Below are 20410 nucleotides of genomic sequence, written 5' to 3' on the forward strand. Positions count from 1 at the left end.
GATAAATTCTAAAGTTATGAAACTTTTTAAGGTCCACTATGTAAGATGGGTCATATGTATGTGTATGTGTGTGTGAAAGGTTCTAAAAGGGGTTATTTTTCTTCTTTCAATGCTACTTTCTGATTCTGTTCTTTAAATACAATGGTATCTTTTCCTCTTAAGCTGAAAGTTAAGGATTCTTGGTTTAATTAATGATCATTCCATCTCTGGGTAAATATTACAGCTTTGTATGTCACGTTTTGAATGAGTAAGTCTGTATGTGGTATTTGAACAGTAAGTTGTAAGTATAAGGTTTTGCATGGGGGTTATCAGTGATTAAGATAATAGTAATTTGTATATAAATAAGTTTTAATGGTGGTCCTATGTTCTGTAAGAAGTTTTTTTGCTACTTCAAGAAGGATGTCTAAGCCTGGAGCTTAGAACTGGAGTAGGTCAATATCAAGTGAGTCTCTATATTGACTCTCTTATGTAAATTGTTACAGTAGAAACATATATATAAAAGATGATGGTATCTATGAAATTCGGTAAGTGTATAAGTATAGTAAAGATGAGATATGGATAATAATGATATGTATAAAGTTCTATTGAAAAAGAATGTTGAAGGGTAAGAATACAGGTAAAGTTTGATAAACAGAAAGTATGAGTTCAGTCTAGAAAGCGAATAAATCTAGGTAAGTAAATGTTGAGCAAGTGTTCATTTATGAAGCCTCTAGTACGAGAGTTATATTGCTAACTAAATTGGCAGATCACGATATGAAATTAAGTGTAAGACCATGAAGTTAAGACCCATGGAATCATGGTGCAGCCTCTAGTAAATTGAAGACTGGATGGCAGATCATGATACATGAATGTGTATAAATCCATGTGGCTAAGACCCATGGAAAGACATGTCTTTATGTATGTTCATGGTGTAGCATTCGATAATGTGTAAATTGAATTGACAGATCATGATACATGAAATTTGTTAAGTCCATGAGAGAGACACCCATAGCACTTTCTGTGAAAGTTTGTTGGGACAATAAACACAGAAATCTATATGATGCCTTTATGGCATATTTTTGTTTATATCTTATGGTGCACTTTGCTAAGTCTATTTGATAAGATATGCTTATTTGCCCTTCTGGTAAGTTCTTGGTAAATTTTGATTGTTCTATGATAGATAATTCTATAAAAAGGTTATGAAATGTATAAGGTTAATTTGGTTGAATTAGATAAAGGAAGTTATGAAAGGAAGTGTGTATTTGTATGTTAAAAAGCGTATCTACCATGGTAATCTATTAGTTTTAAAAGTGGGTATATTCATGGTTATGAAAGACATAAGAAATTTTCAATTCAAGTTCGTCTGAGTTAGATAATGGTTAAATCTAAGTTATTTGGGATCTGCTATATTTAAGTTGTATAATGGCTTCTTCTGAAATCATATAGAATCTGAATTATCGTTATCCTGAGTATCTGTGATTCCGAAATAAATTGTTGTGGAATTCATCTGAATGATCTGTGTAGTACATTATCAGTGAGAGTTTTAATGGTATCAAACCAAGGTATGATTTGTGTTAGGACCCACCCTAGTAAGAAACAAAAAAAAGCAGAATAAATTGAGAAATTGAATACACAAATTTCACGTGGAAAAATCCCTCTAACAAAGATAAAAAACCACGGGGAAAGATAATTTTACTATAATGAAAAAAGAACGAATAGTACAAAAGATGGAGATAAAAACTAAACTCTGAAAACTCGAAAACAAATAACCCTCAAAACGTAAACACAAAATTCTGTAAATGTATTATGAGTTCTAATCTCTAATGGATGTGTTTCTTCTAAAGTTGTAAAAGAGCATATTTATAGGCTAAATTCATAGGTCAAATAATAATAAAATAATCTAGAAACAGAGTTTAACTAGAAGATTATTTCTTAAATTTGACTGAAAATAGGAGTCGTATTTAACAAATTGTAACACCCCTTACCCGTATCCAACACCGGAATAGGGTACGAGGTATTACCAAAACACATACACTTGTAAACGTATTTAACCGAGTTATAAAATTTCATCAAAATTAAAACTTTCAAAAATAATTAACATGTTTCTATAACTTTTCACAATATATCCTCAAAATATTATAATCATAATAATTAGGGCCTGCGAGACCCGATACATACTCATGCAATTTAATGCTTCATTTCCATTTCATTCAATTCGCAATTTCTCATGCTCATAATTTAAATCATATCACTAGAAATTTCCATTTAATTCACGTACAATTCAATGACATCAAATTCAAAACTAATACGTATTTACCATTTAACTCAATGTTTATTTATTATACCATTCAATAACACATTTATGAAATTCTCAATTTAGCAATGAAAATATCACTTTAGTTTGAATAACAACATCGTCCTGATATAAATACACTACCACTTATCCATTTACTTTAATTCTTTTGGGCCCATTTGTCACTTACCATCCTTAATCAAATTAGGGAACGGTCACGGAAAATTGAGTACTTCACTTTCACTTTGCCATAGTATAACTATGGTCTTACGTATGATCACTTATCACTTGTCCCTTGATCAGATAAGTGTAGCCACTTATCACTTTGTTTCTTGATCAGATAAGTGTAGCCACTTATCACTTTGTCTCTTGATCAGATAAGTGTAGCTAAAGCTATCACTTATCACTTTGTCTCTTGATCAGATAAGTATAGCCGAAGCTATCACTTATCACTTTTCACTTGTCACTTGATCAGATAAGTGTAGCCGAAGCTATCACTTATCACTTTCCACTTGTCACTTGATCAGATAAGTGTAGCTGAAGCTATCACTTATCACTTTGTCACTTGATCAGATAAGTATAGCCGAAGCTATAACTTATCACTTTATCACTTGATCAGATAAGTATAGCCGAAGCTATTACTTATCACTTTCCACTTGTCACTTGATCAGATAAGTGTAGCTAAAGCTACCACTTATCACTTTATCACTTTATCACTTGATCAGAAGTACTCAAATCCGGCGTTCCGCTCAATTTGATCATTTATTCATATATCAGGCTTACCAACATGTGTTAATTCATAAACCATTCATGGTATTATTTCATGCCAATCATATACTGAATATACCATACACACATACTATGAAACTTTATTTTCACACATGAGCTTAAACCATGACCAATAATGCACAAAAATAAGCATCATTCATATTTCATCGTTTATGAGTTATAATCAAACATATGACCATTTATACACGAATCATTCATATATTTCCCAATTTTCCTCCTCCTCCTCTCCATTCCACATCCTTAATGTGTATAACACACTTAAACAACATTAACCATAATTTCAATATTCACTAACATGTATATTCAAAGCTGTTTATCCGAGTCAGAGTCACTAAATTATTTTTATCCGGAGCTACAGAGCTCCAAATTAAGATCCGTTAATTTTCCCTGAAACTAGACTCACATATCTTTATACTATAAAATTTTCATAATTTTTGGTTCAGCCAAATAGTACAGTTTATTCTTTAAAGTTTCCCCTGTTTCGCTGTCTGACAGTTCCGACCACTCTTCACTAAAAATTAATTATCTCATTGTACAGAATTCGGATGATGTTTTAGCTTGTTTCTTCTAAAAATAGACTCATTAAGGATTCTAACCATATAAACTATAACTCATAATCATTTCTGTACAATTTTTAATGATTTTCCAAAGTCAGAACAGGGAAACCCGAATTCATTCTGACCTTGTCTCACAAAATCTATTATATCTCATGATTTACAATTCCATTGCTCACATCATTTCTTTTATAAGAAACTAGACTCAATAAGCTTTAATTTAATATTTTATTCATCCTCTAATTCAATCTCTACAATTTTTGGTGATTTTTCAAAGTTACACTACTGCTGCTGTCCAAAACTGCTTTAGTGCAAAATGTTGATTTCCATTTTGCCCCAAATTTCACAGTTTATACAATTCGGTCCTTTCTCAATTAACCCCTCAATTAATCTAATTTTCTCAATTAGTACTTTACTAGACATTATAAGTTGTTACACAACTATTGAAATTCAGAATTGCCACATATAACTCTATCTTCAAACTCTTTTACTATTAGGTCCCAAACATTCACTTTCTATTCAATTCTTTCAATAAAATCAGCATATGAACAATTTAAAGCTCTAATTTCATGCTAAATCATCATATACTTCCAGCACATATTCATATCAACTTTCAACTTCTTTCATAAAATCAAAAACTAATGAATTTAACAAGTGGGCCTAGTTGTAAAAGTCATAAAAATACAAAAATTTCAAGAAATAGTCAAGAATTGAACTTACTTGTAATAAAAATATGAAGAACCAGCTTGAAGAAGCCCTTCCATGGTGTTTTAGCTGATGAGAATTCAGAAAAATGAAGAGAAATCTAGATAATTCCACTTGGGTCCTAACTTTATTAAGCAAATTTTGCAATTTTCCAATTTTGCCCTTAATTCTCCTTACTTTCTTGCTGATTTCATGCCTCTGCCGTCCAGCCCAAATAGACCTTGGGTCTATTTGCTTTTAAGCCCTCTTCCTTTTATCATTTAAGCTATTTAATCATTTCCCAAAATTTTGCATTTGTTACAATTTAGTCCTTTTTGTTCAATTAATTATCGGAACTTTAAAATTTCTTAACGAAACTTTAATACTAACTTTTTAACACTCCATAAATATTTATAAAAATATTTATGGCTCAGTTTAAAATCCCCGAGGTCTTGATACCTCATTTCGATTCTAATTATTTTAATATTTATTTCTAGTGCACTATTCACTATTTCAAAAATTTTCCTAACTTCATATTTAACTTATACTTGCTAAATTAATAATATTTTCTACCCATTTGTCGAATTTAGTGATCTCGAATCACCGTTCCGACACCTCTGAAAATTCAAGCCATTACATTTTTTTTTTCGTCGGATTTGTGGTCCCGAAACCACTGTTCCGACTAAGCCTAAAATCGGGCTATTACAACTCTCCCCCCCTTTAGGGATTTTCGTCCCCGAAAATCTTACCAGATGGTAGGTTAATGATTTACTTCCACAGTATATTTCAAATTCGCACATGATTTTGGATTTTCATATCTTTTACAGATAATCACATAGATTCATAAGAAAATCAGGATAGCGATATTTTAGCATCTGAAGCTACAAAGTATCGAAAAATTACAATCCATATAGAATGATATCCATTTTGATAATCTGAGTAGTTTTCAGAACTATCAAATATTTCTCTCTTTTTATATTGTCCTCATTTTCTAATTCATTCACTTTTCCGACCACATTATTATTCTTCCGTACACGAACTTCTGTAACACTACACTCGTAAGCTTATTCAACCAGAATCTCACAAATTTCATTGTAACATTTTACTAATATGGGGGTGAGTGTAGTAAAGCCTCAAATTTATCTTACACATAAATGCGCATAACACATACCATCACAAATAGCCAATTCATTACTAAGTTCACATTCTCAAAGCATTTAATAAACATTTGCTTTTAATCACTTTTGTTCTCAACACAAAATTCTAACTCAAATCACTAATTCACAATCAAAATTTCTATATAGCATCATAATCCAAATATCATAACTCATATGCTTGTATAATTATAACATTCATCAATAAAAAAAATGTTTTATTCTTTGATCCATACTTTTATGAGTTTCAACTCATAATTAATACATTTTCACTCAAACATTTTAGTATTTATTTCTATACTATTAGAATTAACTCAGTTGAAAAACATATCTGTCTCATCAAGATAATTTTCGTCATAGAACAATACTGATAAGGGGGTGTTGGTGAAGTCATAAATCTTTCAACTTGCTCTCATAGATACATATATATATATATGATTTTGTATTCATCATCAATGTAATACCATCAAAACCACGTAATTCATTCCAAGCAAATTAACACATCTATTTATTACAAATGTTTTCTGTCACTCACAATTTCACACAACGAATTTACTTACTCAAGCTCAATGTTAATATCTAATTAAATTCCAATACTTGGCTTCTATTTTACTTACCGACATTTGCCAAATTAGAGAACGTCTTACGGAATTGAGTACTTCGTTTTCTCGATGCCATAGTCCAACTATGGTCTTACACGTAATCACAAATCACATACCGATGCCATAGCCCAGCTATGGTCTTACACGGAGTCACATATCACTTACCGATGCCATAGCCCAGCTATGGTCTTACACGGAATCACATAATCACATGTTCACATGTTGCCATGGTCAAACCATGGTCTTTTCCGTCAATTCATCACATATCACTGAACGAAAGTACTCATTCCTGCGTTCTACTCAATTTGACTTCCAATTCAATTTTTCATACTATTATAATATTCATGGTTTAGACATAAAACAAAATATCTTATTATCTTTAATTTAACAATTAAACATAAGATTCTATCATATGAACATACTAATTTCACTTATTCAAGCAGATGTACATACACACGTTCCATCTATTTAAGTAAATTTGCTTATCATATTCACTTAATCAAATATGTTGAGCACATAGCATTATATAATCACCAACATACTTGGATGAGCTTATCACAACATAAACTTCTTTTTTTTTTAACTTATAGTCATCTCTTTTCATACATGAACACATCCATATCACAAATTTTTATACTTACCTTTCCAAATTCCAACATAACGTGAGCATTTTTCATTTATCTCAATATCATTTTTAGCATTATCAAAAATAGCTCGATTGAAAATCATCTATGTCTTAACAAAGCAATTTCGTTAGAGCCCGGAGATATCACATCATCAAGAGTAATAACGTGGCATGTATAGCTAGGCTCACATATGCTACGTTTGGTCCGAGAACCGACTAAACCGTAGCTCTGATACCACTAAATGTAACACCCCTTACCCGTATCCAACACCGGAATAGGGTACGAGGTATTACCAAAACACATACACTTGTAAACGTATTTAACCGAGTTATAAAATTTCATCAAAATTAAAACTTTCAAAAATAATTAACATGTTTCTATAACTTTTCACAATATATCCTCAAAATATTATAATCATAATAATTAGGGCCTGCGAGACCCGATACATACTCATGCAATTTAATGCTTCATTTCCATTTCATTCAATTCGCAATTTCTCATGCTCATAATTTAAATCATATCACTAGAAATTTCCATTTAATTCACGTACAATTCAATGACATCAAATTCAAAACTAATACGTATTTACCATTTAACTCAATGTTTATTGATTATACCATTCAATAACACATTTATGAAATTCTCAATTTAGCAATGAAAATATCACTTTAGTTTGAATAACAACATCGTCCTGATATAAATACACTACCACTTATCCATTTACTTTAATTCTTTTGGGCCCATTTGTCACTTACCATCCTTAATCAAATTAGGGAACGGTCACGGAAAATTGAGTACTTCACTTTCACTTTGCCATAGTATAACTATGGTCTTACGTATGATCACTTATCACTTGTCCCTTGATCAGATAAGTGTAGCCACTTATCACTTTGTTTCTTGATCAGATAAGTGTAGCCACTTATCACTTTGTCTCTTGATCAGATAAGTGTAGCTAAAGCTATCACTTATCACTTTGTCTCTTGATCAGATAAGTATAGCCGAAGCTATCACTTATCACTTTTCACTTGTCACTTGATCAGATAAGTGTAGCCGAAGCTATCACTTATCACTTTCCACTTGTCACTTGATCAGATAAGTGTAGCTGAAGCTATCACTTATCACTTTGTCACTTGATCAGATAAGTATAGCCGAAGCTATAACTTATCACTTTATCACTTGATCAGATAAGTATAGCCGAAGCTATTACTTATCACTTTCCACTTGTCACTTGATCAGATAAGTGTAGCTAAAGCTACCACTTATCACTTTATCACTTTATCACTTGATCAGAAGTACTCAAATCCGGCGTTCCGCTCAATTTGATCATTTATTCATATATCAGGCTTACCAACATGTGTTAATTCATAAACCATTCATGGTATTATTTCATGCCAAATCATATACTGAATATACCATACACACATACTATGAAACTTTATTTTCACACATGAGCTTAAACCATGACCAATAATGCACAAAAATAAGCATCATTCATATTTCATCGTTTATGAGTTATAATCAAACATATGACCATTTATACACGAATCATTCATATATTTCCCAATTTTCCTCCTCCTCCTCTCCATTCCACATCCTTAATGTGTATAACACACTTAAACAACATTAACCATAATTTCAATATTCACTAACATGTATATTCAAAGCTGTTTATCCGAGTCAGAGTCACTAAATTATTTTTATCCGGAGCTACAGAGCTCCAAATTAAGATCCGTTAATTTTCCCTGAAACTAGACTCACATATCTTTATACTATAAAATTTTCATAATTTTTGGTTCAGCCAAATAGTACAGTTTATTCTTTAAAGTTTCCCCTGTTTCGCTGTCTGACAGTTCCGACCACTCTTCACTAAAAATTAATTATCTCATTGTACAGAATTCGGATGATGTTTTAGCTTGTTTCTTCTAAAAATAGACTCATTAAGGATTCTAACCATATAAACTATAACTCATAATCATTTCTGTACAATTTTTAATGATTTTCCAAAGTCAGAACAGGGAAACCCGAATTCATTCTGACCTTGTCTCACAAAATCTATTATATCTCATGATTTACAATTCCATTGCTCACATCATTTCTTTTATAAGAAACTAGACTCAATAAGCTTTAATTTAATATTTTATTCATCCTCTAATTCAATCTCTACAATTTTTGGTGATTTTTCAAAGTTACACTACTGCTGCTGTCCAAAACTGCTTTAGTGCAAAATGTTGATTTCCATTTTGCCCCAAATTTCACAGTTTATACAATTCGGTCCTTTCTCAATTAACCCCTCAATTAATCTAATTTTCTCAATTAGTACTTTACTAGACATTATAAGTTGTTACACAACTATTGAAATTCAGAATTGCCACATATAACTCTATCTTCAAACTCTTTTACTATTAGGTCCCAAACATTCACTTTCTATTCAATTCTTTCAATAAAATCAGCATATGAACAATTTAAAGCTCTAATTTCATGCTAAATCATCATATACTTCCAGCACATATTCATATCAACTTTCAACTTCTTTCATAAAATCAAAAACTAATGAATTTAACAAGTGGGCCTAGTTGTAAAAGTCATAAAAATACAAAAATTTCAAGAAATAGCCAAGAATTGAACTTACTTGTAATAAAAATATGAAGAACCAGCTTGAAGAAGCCCTTCCATGGTGTTTTAGCTGATGAGAATTCAGAAAAATGAAGAGAAATCTAGATAATTCCACTTGGGTCCTAACTTTATTAAGCAAATTTTGCAATTTTCCAATTTTGCCCTTAATTCTCCTTACTTTCTTGCTGATTTCATGCCTCTGCCGTCCAGCCCAAATAGACCTTGGGTCTATTTGCTTTTAAGCCCTCTTCCTTTTATCATTTAAGCTATTTAATCATTTCCCAAAATTTTGCATTTGTTACAATTTAGTCCTTTTTGTTCAATTAATTATCGGAACTTTAAAATTTCTTAACGAAACTTTAATACTAACTTTTTAACACTCCATAAATATTTATAAAAATATTTATGGCTCAGTTTAAAATCCCCGAGGTCTTGATACCTCATTTCGATTCTAATTATTTTAATATTTATTTCTAGTGCACTATTCACTATTTCAAAAATTTTCCTAACTTCATATTTAACTTATACTTGCTAAATTAATAATATTTTCTACCCATTTGTCGAATTTAGTGATCTCGAATCACCGTTCCGACACCTCTGAAAATTCAAGCCATTACATTTTTTTTTTTCGTCGGATTTGTGGTCCCGAAACCACTGTTCCGACTAAGCCTAAAATCGGGCTATTACACAAATCTCCACCTTGACTCATATTTCCACAACGCCATTTTTGCCAAATCCCGCCACAAGCCTATCTTGAACTATGCAGGGAATTAATTGAGACGAATCTGTGCTTAGAAATTGGAAGATTTCTAGCCTTCGATTTGTACACTGTCAAATTAAAACTAACTCAAGTTTGATTTTCAAGAACACAGTACCTTAACTTTTCAAAACCTGCATCCAAAAGAGAACCTCTCTTCAACGAAACGGTCATACCTTTTTCCCTCCTATGACCAAGTTGCCTCTGCTTCAAACGAGTTGACTTCGACTCCATAACGGATGAGGGAAGTCCGATTTCACCAGTCACTGTAGAACCTTCCAGAATATAAAAACTGTCAGTTCTTTTACCTTTTAACAAAATAAGAGCTCCACGAGATACTTTAATGCCACTCGACTTGATGTTGATTCTGCATCCTTTCAAGTCTAAAATACTCAATGAGATGAGATTCTTTCATAAATCAGGTACATAGTTGACATCTGAGAGTGTCATAATCGTCCCATCGTGTATCATATTTTTAATAGTACCAATACCAATTACCTTACTAGATGAATCGTTTCCCATGCGCACAACTCCACCTTCAACCAAACTATATGTAGAGAATCATTCTCTATTGGGACACGTGTAGAAAGAACATCCCGCATCTAGGACCCACTCGAACATGAGCTTGAAGTTATTGCTCGTTGACACTAACAAGAAATCATAACCGTTTTCATCAGCCAAATAGCACTAGATACATCTTTCTCGTTACTCTCAACGATTCTTTTATTTCACAATTTATAACAATCTGCTTTGACGTGACTTAACTTTTTACAATAGCGACACATTTTGTCTCATTTCTTTGATGCTACCAAAACGGAAGCTTGCCTATCTTTCTTGCTATCCAAATGAAACTCATTGTCGAGTTTGTCTCAACTCAAAAGATGACTCTTCACATCTTCGAACGAAAGTTTGTCTCTGCCATAAATCAGGGTCTCCCTGAAAGACTTGTATGAAGGGGGTAAAGAGCACAATAATAGCATAGTCTGATTTTCATCATCAATATGAACCTCAACATTATTTAAATCATTTAAAAAAGTAATGAATTGACTGATATGATCTCTAAGAGGCTCACATTCGTTCATACAAAACGTAAATAGACATTGTTTTAACACTAAATGGTTAGCTAGAGACTTAGTCGCATAAAGAGTTTCTAACCTTTTCCACAAGGCAGATAAGGTCTTCTCCATCAATACCTCCTACAATGCCGTATTCGCGAGGCACAACTGGATTGTAGACAAAGCCTTTTCATGAAGCTCTTCCCATTCTGTTTTATTTAGATTCTCAGGCTTTTTCCCGGTAACAACCTTTTTCAAACCAGATTGAACTAGAATTGTCACTATTCGAACTTACCACAGATTGAAATTTGTCTCACCATCGAACTTCTCAATTTTAAATCTTGTTGCTGCATATCTGAATGGGCTGATCTATGAAAATTGAACTATCTTTGATACCACTTGTTAGGATCGATCCGATTAAGCAACAAAAAAGGGGGAATAAATTAAGAAATTGAACACACAAATTTAACGTGGAAAAACCCCTCCAAAGAGGATAAAATACCACGGGCAAAGATAATTTTACTATAATGGCAAAAGAACGAAGAGTACAAAAGATAGAGATAAAAACTAAACCTTGAAAACCCGAAAACAAAGAACCCTCAAAACGTAAACATAAAAGTATCTAAATGTGTTATAAGTTCTAATCTCTAATGGGTGTGTTTCTTCTAAGGTTGTAAAAGAGCCTATTTATAGGTTAAATTCATAGGTCAAATAATAATAAAATAATCTAGACTAATCAGAGTTTAATTGAAACAAATAAACAAAGTTTAACTAGAAGATTGTTTCTTAAATTTAACTGAAAATAGGAGTCATATTTAACAATTTGATTAGTTGTTTGATGGTATTTAGATATGCGCAAGTATTCGCGAAATGTATATGTTTTTGCTAATGATTAATATCTGTAAACAACTGTTCTGGAGTAAGTTTGTGTGTGAAGAGATGATATGTATGAATTGGGCTTTAAAGGTATATTGTTTTGAGAAGTACCTATGGTTTTTAAAAAATGTCTAGAAGGATCTTCAGTTAGACAGTTAAGAAAGAATTAGTATGTTAAGAGTATGATTGTTAGCGTGGAAGTGTATGTCAAAACTGTAATAATATCCACTCGAAATGGAAGTAAGTGTTTCAGAATGGTACCTGGCGCATTAATGTTTTTCCAATCTTATAAACTATCCGCAAAGGTATTTTTGTGATAAAGCTCAGTAAGTTCTTTTAAACTTACAATATTTGTTGTTGTTTCAAATATATGGTAAGAGAATGTGCTAGGAGTATGTTAAGATAGTGGCGAAGTGGAATATTATGCATACAGTGGAGAAAGTGGTGTAGTTTAAGGTTATGCCCTAAGAGTCTATCTTTTACAAACTTTATACTGTAATGACTTGTAACAAGTTTGGATTAAATTTTTTTTTAATATTGTCCCTTGTTCTCATATCTCAATTTTTTCAATTAAATTAATAAGTAAAATGTTTTAAGTAAGGAATATTTGTCAACTGTTTGATATTTGATTACATATTGTGTATAATAACATCCGAGATCCGGACCCGACGAATCTGGTTGGGTTGAAGGTGTTACATTGTAAGACTAAACTCGACATCCACCAATGTCGAGGTCTATATAATTAGTTATCTTCTCAAATAGTAACCCCATCAAGGATTTCTACAAAAGGAAGACCTGACATGCAACTTTTTTGAACTTGACACCTATAGATGTCAAGTTTAATACAATAAGTTATGGTTTAGGAATCTCGTTTAGGGTTTCAAGGCATTTGACAAGTGACTCACTAAACTCACTACCCACAAATGTCAAGTTCAATTCAAAAATTAAAGTTGTGACCTATAGTTGCCAACTTTGTAGGCTACGATCATGATTGATTCTTATCGAGTTCATGGTTTGAAAAATCTACAAATATAATCCATGGCACATCCTTCTCTCACATCAAACATCCACATCCAAACCTTAAACCCTAACCCATTTCCCTAATCTTTAAATTTGTAGTTTACATATTAATGCTTAGGGTTTAAGGGTTAAGGATTGAATTAAGGTTTAGAGTTGAGGGTTTAAATATACATACCAACCTTGAAAAACCAAAGGGTTTTACGTACCTTTTAAACCATTTCCGCACATTAAATTATTTTAAAATGAATAACGATGGGTTTAGGGAAATGGGTTACTAAGTTGACATTTGTAGGCTTGATAATTTTCAAAATTTTTAAATGTCAACTTAGCCATTAATATTGGATTCCAGCTTCATCCAAACAAGAGGATGCCCAATCATCATTTGAACATTTTGTATTGGCATGAAACCATTGAATAGATGTCCTTAGTGTTAGGATCGACCCGATTAAGCAACGAACAAGAAAAATAGCAGAATAAATTGAGAAATTGAACACACAAATTTAATGTAGAAAAACTCCTCCAAAGAGGATAAAAACCATGGGCAAAGATAAATTTACTATAATGGCAAAAGAACGAAGAGTACAAAAGATGGAGATAAAAAAACTAAACCCCGAAAACAAAGAACCCTCAAAACGTAAACACAAAATTCTCTAAATGTGTTATGAGTTCTAATATCTAATGGGTGTGTTTTCTAATGTTGTAAAAGAGCCTATTTATAAGCTAAATTAGCAAGTCAAATAAACTATGCTAATAATTGCTAAATATATTATACTAATAAATAATAAATCTTCTAGAAAGAAAATATATTTTGTTTAACTTGACTTGCAAACAATCTCTTAGAATTTGGGTCACACAGCTCTAACACTTAGGATCAAGTTGTTACTAATTTGATATCATCATGTTTGATAGATACATTTTTCCTTGTTGATTTCAAGTTAGTCAACGACTTAAAGGATTCACATTACCTCAAGACTCGAAGATACCTCATCTAACATTTTAATATAGAATATGTGTAGTATGAAAAGATGTTGTTGACTCTTTTATTTAGTGATATGAAGGTTCCATCTTATGTTTGCTTGCATAAACATAAGCGAGCACAATATCTATAATCGTCCATTTAGAAGATCTATTTTAGGGTTTAGAATAATAGTTTAGATAATATCAGAGATTACAATTATGTGCCTATTTTTAATTAATACATACCTTCTTAAATTTCAAAAATTGATGAGATTGGCCTTAAACACCTTGTACTTGAAGTGTTTATTTGTAATTGTATTTTGATGATGCATGGTTGTTGATGAAAAAATCTATCAGGCCTTCATTGTAAAAATAATAATAATAATAATAATCTTCTCTATTTAGAACGAATTGCTTTCAAATTCATGATGCAATTCGAATTTTTCCATCTTTAATGTTTGATAACGCAAGTTTTAAATTTCAATTTTTTATTTGAAATGAAATAATAGAAGGGTTAATATTTGGTACATCATCAATGTACTTTTTTTATTCCATAAGTAATCATCCCTATTTGTGGAGTCTAAAAACTCCACTGACAGTGTATCAATAAAATTTAATTTGTAAATGAAATTTTATATAGAATTAATAAATTAATTTCACAATATTTTCTCAATTTAAACATTTATTGAGAATGTATATACATATCAATAATTTTTATGATGACATCTATACTATTATTTAAGCTTTTGACAAAGTTGGTGTCATGAGTCAATCGAGCGCTAACTCGGTTAGAAAAATTATGAAAATATCCTTATATAATTAAAATAAGTTATATTATTTGAGGGTATTTTAATCTTTTTTATTTTAACAAAAACCAATAAAAATATGCATATTGTAGGATTGGAACATACATTAATTGGATTAGTAAAACTTTAAATTTATCAGCACTCAACCAAAGCTTTATTTTTTAATATTTTATGTGTTATTATAATTAATTAGTTTCATATTATACGTTTCGTTATTTGTTGGATATTATATTTAAACACTCATTTATATTCTAAATTTGTAGTTTCCACTAGAGGTGTCTATGGGCTGGGTCGGGCCGAACCAAAATTTTAGGCCCGTTTCTAGGCTTGGGCCCACCCCGACTCAAAAAATAGGTTTAAAATTTTGCCCAAGCTCAGCCCGGATAAAAATACTAAAACTCGAGCTCGGTCCAGCCCACCCGTATTAATTTTTTCTATTATTTTTTTCAAAAATATAATACATAAAAAATACTAAAAACATTAAAATAAAATTTTCCCAACAAATTGAAAATAAATTTAAAAAATATGTATACTTAAATAACACTAAGATAAGTGCAACTTAACAAGCAAATGCCTCTAACATAGTAACAAAATTAACAATAAAACAAGAGTTATACAATATCTAAAATAATAACAACGAAATAGTTGCATCATAATAGTTAAATGGCAGCAAAATATTAGAAAAATAACAAAAAAATAGCAACAAAACAATAAAAAAAAGTAAGAAAACAATAAAAATATAAGTACTTTTTGTTGCATATTCGAGCCAGGTTGAGTCAAAAAAACCTTACTCGAGGCCCAACTCGTCTTCTAAACGGATTTCTTTATCTAAACTTATTTTTCGGATATATATTTTTATTCAAACTCTTTATTTTTTGAACAGAACTTCGGACCAAACTAATTATCTATACTATAATAGGATTTCTAGGATTATTTAAAAGTTTAAATTAAATTTATCTGACGTGGGCGATGACGCGTCTCCTTAAGAAAGGACAAGAAGGACATTTGATTTTGTGCTGTCCCCTGGTCACCGTGACTTCCATGCATCTTTCTTAAGAAATAAAATATATCCTATCATCTTTGACCTTCATACGTAACTGGTTACGTGTTAAGGATCAAAAAGTACTTTTTAGGAAAGCCACCTGCTATATCAAAAAGAAGGAAAGCATATTAGGGGAGGGGCATATTACATAGAGTCTTCCTCCAAAGCAGCCTATTCTAGGAGTGCTAAAAGTAAAGCATACTAAAGTATTATTCCCTAAGCCCATTAGAGTATTCCCCCATCAGTGCTTTATCTCTATAAAACCAGCTTTTTAGAGTTAATTTTTGTACGAGCTACGTAAAATCTTATTTAATTACATAAATTAATATTTTTTATGATTATAATAAAATAGTATTTAACATTATTCTATTATATAAATAACATTAACTAATTTTAAAAATTATTAAAACATATAATTTTTTGTTTAATTAAACAAATTATTCGTAATGTTTTGAACAAAATAAATTACACAAAGTATTATCTAATTATACAAACTATTATAATCTTTTGTAATATTTTATATTACATGCAAACTTATCAAAACTCATTCCAAGAAATTTCCCTTAGAATTTTGCAAGTTTGAAGTGAAGTGAAGGCCGACGCGTGCTTGAACAACACCCAAATTTCTTCATCTTCATGTTCTGGACTGGTCCGGCCGTACTACAATATCTATTTTTTTTTCATCAATTTAATACGACTTATAATAATAATTAATAAAACTTATAGGTATCAATTTTGGATTCATTGAATATCAATTTTCTGATTCTCTTTCGATCACCCATAGTTTTACAGTTGATTACCCACGGATTGGATTTTATGTTATCATGATTTTTCTTTTAATATTATAATTATAAGTTTTTATCATATTTATTCTTTGTGAGTATAATATCTAGAATTATTTATAGACATTTCCCAATTTATAAATAAAAAGATGATATGTTTCATTACATTCAAATTTATATATTTTTATATTTATAACAATGCTTATACCAATCGAGTTAAGACTCAATCGACAATGATCTGATAATTTTTATTTATTAATTTTTTGTCAAATTATACACATCATCCTGTAATTTTCCTTTTTTTTGTAAAATTTGATTTCTCTATTATTATTTGCTAAAATATGATCGTTTTATTTTCAATTTATTAAAATTAAGCTCAATACGTAATATGTTCCATTATAAATGATGACATAATTCTTTTGTGGCAATTTATTGTCTTATGTAACAGACACATTGACATATTCATATGCCAAATAATTTTATTAAAAAAAATTAAAATGCATTTTAAAAAAGACAAATTCTTACCAACAATCCTATCGATCAAAATCAAAGTTAATTGTTGAGAAATCGAGTAAAACCCTTAACCAATAACCTTTACCAGCGAGAACAATAGCAGTGACTTGAAAAAAAAAAAGCAATGGCTTGCAATAGCGATCAACTTATCCATGTTATACTAGTCTAGAAAACAAGTATCACTCCTACTAAATAAACAACAAATAGTTATCGATTCCCAAAAGAAGCACTTGATGAAAGTCAAGTAAAAGGATCAATAAAAAAGACTAAAGGTATTATCTTGTCAAACCCACAGCACATGCTTTAATCAATTACATGCAAGGGATATCTCAATCCTCACATACTCTCATAAAAAGCATAACCTCAAATATTGCAAGAAAACCTTGATATAAAATATTAAGTAGGTAAATCCAAAGGTATCTTATCCTTCACCTTCTACTACTTTAAAATCACTCCTTAGCGAACATTTTTCATCTCTTCTGACTAAATTTCATCAGAGCTTTCTCTTGTATTTTATTGTATATAATTTTTGGCATCCATATGCACTAATATTTGATGTAATAAAATAATTAGTTAAAAGAATTCAAGTCCAACTAGGACTTCTACCACCCCATGGCTAGCAACTCCAATGGATAATTTACCTTGTGTGCCACAACTCATTAGCTCGCTATTCTTGTTCAATTTAATTATATGTTATTCAACTTAATATATTAAAGTATTTGAGTTATATACACGTGATTATTCATTTATTCAAGATTTAAGTAAATCATGTCATGAATGCCACAAGTCAATAATCTTTAAACAAATTTAGGATAAATTTAATCTGGGTCTAATCCAATATATTGTCAGTCTAGATAATCGCATCTATATCTCTATTTCTAGAAGTCAATCCAACACCAATAGCCAAGATAAGTCATCTCTCTAATTGGACTTATAGATGACATAATTGTCTTAACATGAATCATTTGCTCAATATGATTCTATGGACCATAGGTAATTTAGATTACTTATTAACATATGTTGTCTTCTTGCATTATAACCCGACCATATAATGCCATTTAATATTAGTTAAGTCTTGCGTAATCAATGAGCTAATATTTGCTTGTACATTTTTTCTTTTCATACAAAAACCATTAAGAACAATCATAAAAATAACATTAAATAAAAATGTGGTACTTTTATTTTGTTAATCAATTTGAAAATTTACAAGTAGTCATGACAAAACCACTAAACTAAAGGCACAAATCCTAACAAGTTTCCTGTTGAAGTACTGATGGTCGCTAAACTAACTAAAAACTAGACTAAGGCAAGCGCACCTATCGAACAGTAGTATATTTATGATGAGACCGGAAATATCGTATCCACAAGGACTAAAAGTACTAGTAATTACTATCTTTTTTTTATCTAACCTAAGAATTAAAGGGATGTTTTTAAACTAAGACGAATTATCTAATTGACTTAAAAATACGACAGAGATGAAAGTTGAAAAATACTTTTCGAAAACCGATGGAGAACACAATACCCAAGGAAGAATCCACCTAGACTTCACTTATTACTTCTGAATTAGACGATTTATTCACTTGACTTAATCTGTAGAAATCCTTGATTTATGTTATTATCTTTCTTAAGACTAAAAACAACTGACTCTAGGTTGATTAACTGAAATCTCTTTCTAATTAAAGCCCCTATTTTTGCATTAACTCGATCTATAGATTCCCTTATTAGATTTGACTCTAATCTGGCAGATTTATGTCGTCCTATCTCTAGGATTGCATGCAACTCCGCTTAATTATGGGGATCTACTCTTAACAGGGACTTTTGCTCCACTGAATAAGCACATCAAAACTTGAATTAATATCCTGAAATATTAAAACAAGGATTAAAACTCACAATTAAGAATAAGAACAAGTATTTATCATATAATTCAAATAGTAATAAGATCTGTCTTAGGCTTCATCTCCCCTAGGTATTTAAGGAGTTTAGTTCATAATGATAGAGGAAAACATTTCAAAATTGGGAAAACAACAAAACATAAAGAAACCCAAAGAACTTCTAAAGAAATTGAATGGATCTTCAATCTTGAAGTAGATCCTACTTCCGAGGTGATTCTAATAGATGTCTTCTAGTATTTTCTGCCTTCTGCTCTGCGTATCCCCTTTGATCCTCTTCTAGGGTGTTTATATAAACTTTAAAATGCAACAAAACCCTAAAAATTAGCCTTTTCTGAGTAGAATTAGACTTGGGCTCGATCCAGACACGGCCGTGTGCCACGCCCATGTGAAGATGCTCAAGCCGTGTGTGATTCTGAGTTGGGTTTTTGTCGACACGACCATGCCACATGGGCGTGTGGCATGCCCGTGTGTTTCACACGGGTGTGTGGTTTACCCGTGTGAAAGTGCCTAGGCCGTGTGAAATACTGAGATAAGCCTATTTTGTCTGTTTTTAGCCCGTTTCTTGCTCTTTTCACCCTCTTATGCTCACCTAAGTATAAAACATGACTTTAAAGGATTAGTAGCATCAAATTCATTAAATCTTATGATAATTCATCCAAAAATATGCCAACCATGGGGTAAAAATATGTATATATTATGGTTTATCAAGTATCCCCACACTTAAGCATTTGCTTGTCCTCAAGAAAAATCCTCAACTCACGATTAAAATTAATTTTTCTTAACTTGTAATTCTCATCAATAATGTTTCGAAATAATCTAAAAATAATCATACATTAAGAATTCAACTAAAAGAACATCAAAGTTTCAAACAATCCAAGTTGAACATTTTAATCATAAAATCATAGGTATCTCCCCTTATCTAAATAATTACCTTTAATTCTAAATCGACAAGAGTTGACATCCTCAATAAAGATTCACTCAAATCACTCGAAGTTTTTAAGGTTCAATAATTAAGCACTCATAGTCAAACATGAAAAGTTATTACCATAGGCTTGCATGAAAATCAAATCTCCACCACTATAAATGAGATGATACACAAATCAAAAGGTCTTTAACAGGGTTGTAATGGGGATTGAGTTAAAGGTGTGGATAAAGGCTGAAAAAGAGGGTTAGAATTGAAATTAATTTAATAAATTACCCAACTTAAAAGAATAAAGCTAATTATTGAATTACAAACAAGTGCCAGAATTAAAACTTCCTAAAATGAAGTGAGCTTTCCCTCAATAAAATAACTTTAACTTATCCAATCTTTTTAAAACAATATCTAATTGAATGAATAAAAATATACGGTTTTTTTTAAGAATAAGAAAAGTATGGAAAGTACATAATAAGAAATAACTCAGCAACTGAGATGAA

Source organism: Gossypium hirsutum, chromosome A01 (genome assembly GCF_007990345.1).
Source record: "Gossypium hirsutum isolate 1008001.06 chromosome A01, Gossypium_hirsutum_v2.1, whole genome shotgun sequence".
NCBI classification, from domain to species: domain Eukaryota; kingdom Viridiplantae; phylum Streptophyta; class Magnoliopsida; order Malvales; family Malvaceae; genus Gossypium; species Gossypium hirsutum.